This window comes from Calidris pugnax, unplaced genomic scaffold (genome assembly GCF_001431845.1).
Source record: "Calidris pugnax isolate Ruff unplaced genomic scaffold, ASM143184v1 scaffold150, whole genome shotgun sequence".
Lineage (NCBI taxonomy): Eukaryota > Metazoa > Chordata > Aves > Charadriiformes > Scolopacidae > Calidris > Calidris pugnax.
Genome location: NW_015091300.1, coordinates 854,147 through 859,230, shown reverse-complemented (window position 1 = coordinate 859,230; position 5,084 = coordinate 854,147).

Below are 5,084 nucleotides of genomic sequence, written 5' to 3'. Positions count from 1 at the left end.
TCAGCTGATGAGATAAACATCAAATTATAGATTTATCTGTTCCATGTATCTTGGAGGTCTCCTCTGAAATCCTGCAGCACCTTCTTCCTCCTCCATGTGCCCCATCGTTGACACTGGTGGGCTTTAGCAACAGCGATGTTGAGGTTTGAGATCTCCACCTTCTACAGGTTAGATCTTCTCCACCTTCTACAGGTTGTCCTGCCTTTTCAGCTGGGGTTTCCACCTTCGTTTTTCTTTTCCTCTCTTGCAGCATGACCTTCAGCATCACTTTCCCTGCACTGTCCTGCCCTCCCTCCCCAGCCCCAGTCTGTGCCACAACAGGACAGGTTTCCAGAAAACCTGGAGAACTTGTGGAAGCCCCATCCCTGAAAGTGTTCAAGGCCAGGTTAGACAGGGCTTTGAGGATCATCTTCTGCCGGCATCCTGCCTGGGCACCACTTGCCATCAAAGGACTTGCTTCCGTAGGAGCTGTCTGGCGGCTGGAGTCTTCTCCAGTCCGAAGACACCACTTGGCACCAGTGACCCAGCTGGTTATTCTGGTTTTGTTTTTCAGGTGGAAACATCTTTCTTGTCTTGCAAGCTTGGGAGGACCAGGGAAGTCAAACCAGCAGTGGAAAAGCCTTCAGGGCTCTGCACGGCTCGTGAGATGGGGCTGATGCTTCCTTTGACTCACGTAAAAGCAGCCTTGGCTGATCCAAACCCTTGTGGCTGCCCCATCCCTGGAGGGGTTCAAGGCCAGGTTGGACGGGACTTTGAGCAACCTGGTCTGGTGAGAGGTGTCCCTGCCCAGGGCAGGGGGTTAAAACTGGATGATCTTCAAGATCCCTTCTAACCCAAACCATTCTGTGATTTTCTGGTGATGAACCATGGTGCGCATCACGGAACAGATGTCCCAGTGAAGTCACGTAGTCCTTGCCTTTTGTTGAAGGACACCAAGAAGAAAAATGTGGGCTTCACAGCAGCAGGGTGAGAGGTAGAACCCAAAGCTCTGCTTTCCACCTTGGCATGGTGAAACCTTTGCCTGTGGCCACCTAAGAAAGGAGAGGATGGGAGAGATATTTTGTGTCCCCACTGGTCAGTGCTGATGTCCCACGAAGAAGTGGCATTCCCAGGATGACTCCCTGGTCAACGAGGACACGCAAGGCTTCCTGGCTGGATCCCACCAGGAAAAGGCAGCAGGGGGAGTGAGCAGTCAGAAGCTCATCAGATGCAGGGGACTTTGCATCTTCTCAGCTTGGGATGGAAGAGAGCAGCTCAGCATCGCTGCCAACCTTGACTTGATAACTACCTTGGGTGTTATCTCAAACATGCTCCCCGTGTGACATCCCAACCAGGAGACTTCTCCACAGGGAGGTTGTTTTCAGCGTCTCTCTTCGCATTCCTGGCCTTGGAGGGCTTGGGGTTGAGTTGAAAATTCAACTTGACCTCCCTAAATACTGCTGGGCTTCGGTATCTGGTGGCATCTGAGGAGGGTTTTAAGCAGGGACCTGTTACCGGCAACAGCCAGCACTGGGCTGAGAGCCAGGAAGCATCAGCCATTCCTCTTTGGTCAGCAGTCCTGTGGGTTGGATGGTTTCCATCGCTTCCAAACCACCTTTTTAAGCTAAAAAAACCCCAAAAAACCACTATTTACAATTAGAAGGGCTGGATGGTGCCTCGGCTGGGTTGTTCTCAGAGGAGACAGCATCTCCCGGGCCGCTGAAGGTCGTTGGAGAACTTCACTTGGAGGTGTTCAAACAGCTCCTTCATTATCATCCATCAATCCCTCCGTCCTCGTGGTTTCCATCGCTTCCAAACCACCTTTTTAAGCTAAAAAAACCCCAAAAAACCACTATTTACAATTAGAAGGGCTGGATGGTGCCTCGGCTGGGTTGTTCTCAGAGGAGACAGCATCTCCCGGGCCGCTGAAGGTCGTTGGAGAACTTCACTTGGCCGTGTTCAAACAGCTCCTTCGTTATCATCCATCAATCCCTCCCTCCTCGCCCGCTCTCTCCGCTTGCACCGCTTGGTGCAGAGCCATCCCGCTTAATTGGGACCTCGGGGAAGCTGTTCCCATTCTCCAGCCTTTAATTAATTGGCTAAAATAATCTATGAATAGGAAGACCTTGACTAACTCCCGTTTTCATTTCCCTTCTGCCTCCTGTGCTTCTCCTAGGTCATTTGGAGCCCCGTTTTCTGAAGGTCCGTGCAGAAGACAACCCGGTGGCTTGTTTTCTTCAGGCTCAGTCCTGCAAACGAGCTGGGATGCAAATGTTGGAAGCTTTAAATAAAATCCATGCAAGAAGGTGAGTTATTCCTGGGGGAATAACTTGGATCCGAGTGCTGTGAGGGGTTCACCCCAAAGGGTGAGGAAAACAACAGTTTTGAGGTGATGCTGTTTCATCTGGACATTGTCTGGCCTCAACGTGCCAGGAACAACCACGGCCAAAAAAAAAAAATCTGCTTTTTGAAAGAAAAATGGAAGTTTTGAAAGATTTCTGTTGGTTTTCTGTCTTGTGGATGGATTTCTGGTACAGGACCCTGCGTGGTCCCTTCCTGTGGTGCCCAGACTCCCCTCATCCCATCGTGGTTTCAGTAGCCACAGCTGAATCCATGACATCAGGGGTTATGGGCAGGCATAGACCGTGCTTTTAATTAGCATCTTTATTAACGAGTGAGATGCCAGGGTAAGTGATAAGCGGGGAAGGAAGCTGGGCAGGGAAAGGGAGGTGATGCCAAGGGGTAGGAGAGGAAGCAGGAAGCACCGCGACAAAATTTGGGCTCCCCGAGGTCACCCCTGAAGTCCCCCAGAACTCGAGGTTGGGGGTCGTGTCTTCTCCTCCGTGGGGTCTCCTCCTGCCACGGCTCCGTGGTGTGACGTCTGGGATCTGTAAAAGCTGATTATAGTCTACTTGAAAAATAATAGTAGAGGGAGAAAAGGTGGGTGTGGGGAGAATGAGTTGTGACAAGCTCATCCCTGAGGATTTACAAAGGTGGCTGCCTGCGACGTGAGAGAGGCTTCATCTTTGTTGTTTTTTTTTTCCTTTGCTTTGGCAGTTTTAGGTCAGTTGAAGAAGACAAAAGGAAGCCTTCAAGGAAGTCGATGCCAAATTGGTGACAGTTGGGATCATCAAAAGCTTTGCTCTCCACTAGTTTTGTTGGCGGTGAGATGGAAGGAGCGGGTGGGTGATTTGCCACCGGCGTTAATTAGAGGAAAAAAGCAAATAAAGAGTGTTATTTCAGGGTGAAAGGGGGGTCCAAGGGGTCCAACCCCCTGCCAAAGCAGGGCCACCCAGAGCAGGTCCCACAGGAACATGTCCAGGTGGGGTTTGAATGTCTCCAGAGAAGGAGACTCCACCACCTCCCTGGGCAGCCTCTGCCAGGGCTCTGCCACCCTCACAGGAAAGAAGTTCCTCCTCATGTTTAGGTGGAACTTCTGATGGTCAAGTTTGTGCCCGTTCCCTCTTGTCCTGTCCCTGGGCACCACTGAGAAGAGCCTGGCCCCATCCTCCTGACACCCACCCTTCAAGTATTTATAGGTGTTGACCAAATCCCCTCTCAGTCTTCTCTTCTCCACACTCAAAAGACCCAAGAAGTCCCTCAGCCTTTCCTCATCAGAGAGATGCTCCAGGCCCCTCAGCATCTTTGTAGCCCTCTGCTGTCCCCTCTCCAGCAGTTCCCTCTCCTGGAACCGAGGAGCCCACAACCGGACCCAGTTCTGATGGGGAGGGACTATGTCCCTCCTCCTTTGTTATTTTGTACATCCTTTATTCTGCACAAAAGATTAGAAAGTCAAGGAGATTTTAAAACATTTTGTATTGTCCTTTTTTGGGTCTCTCTTTCGGGAGCTATTTCCTATGACAAGGAGATGACAAGTGGCTTCTTGGCTGGGCTGAAACCCCAGGGCTTTGGGTTCAGCCGGAGGGAGATGGTCTCTCAGGTGTGTTTGCCACCCCAGGATCCATCCAGAGCCTCTCTTGACGAACTCTCCACTAATTACCCCCATCTACTGACAAGGGGATCCACCCTTGACGAGGTCCTTCTCTGTAGCACCCGCAGCTCCCCTCGCTCTGCTGAGCCCGTTGCCGGTTTTTTCCCCGAAAAGCCGGGATTTGTTTACTCTGCGCCAATTTAGTTTATTTTCAGTTTCAACTACAAAAAGTCCGTGGGTTATAGCAACATAATTTGCAGCCTGCTGATTAATAATACAGCTGACGGAAGGAAATGGGGGCTGCGAGCTCAAAGTGCTGAGGAAAGCTAAAATTCGGTGAGCGACGTGTACGTGTGGGGTGGGCAGCCTGGAGAGGAGAGAGGAGGCTGCCAAGGCAAGAAAATACTCTTTTATTTTATTTTATGTCATTTTTTTGCTGCTTCACACATAAACCCCTATCCTGCTCAATGCCCTTTGTCCTTGGAGATGGCCAAGGCTCAACTGGAAAAGTCTGGGAGGAACCTGATGTGAGGAACTTTCTCCAAGCGGCAGGGGGGCTGGACTAGGAAGTCAATTTCCTCATAAATTATTGTGCAGTTCCCCAGATCCAGCAGGAAACAGAATCACATGGGGTTGGAAGGGACCTCTGGAGATCATCTAGTCCAACCCCCTGCCCAAGCAGGTCCCACAGGAACGTGTCCAGGTGGGGTTGGAATGTCTCCAGAGAAGGAGACTCCCCCACCTCTCTGGGCAGCCTCTGCCAGGGCTCTGCCACCCTCAAAGAGAAGAAGTTCCTCCTCATGTTGAGATGGACCTTCTTATGTTCCCGTTTGTGCCCATTTCCTCCACTAAGACTGTTGAAGCAGCTTCCTTTAGTTGTCCTTTCCCTACAGCTTACGATGTCCCCACCTCAGGAGGGAACAGACGTGAGGATGCTGCTGTGCTCCAGGCATCAGAGGTGGAGACCCACACATTGGCTCCAGGGGGGTGAAAAAAGGGGGTTTCTACCACCCAGGGTTGTGTCTTGGTGTCCAGAGTGAGGGGGTTCACCTCAGGGCCACCACCTACCTTGAGGTGGGCTCCAGGTGGGGACTATGGTGGGTGGGCTGGATCCCCTCAGGGGGCTCCAAACGGGGGATGGCTGGAGGGGGGGGGAGCCGGGGCATGGCAGGGG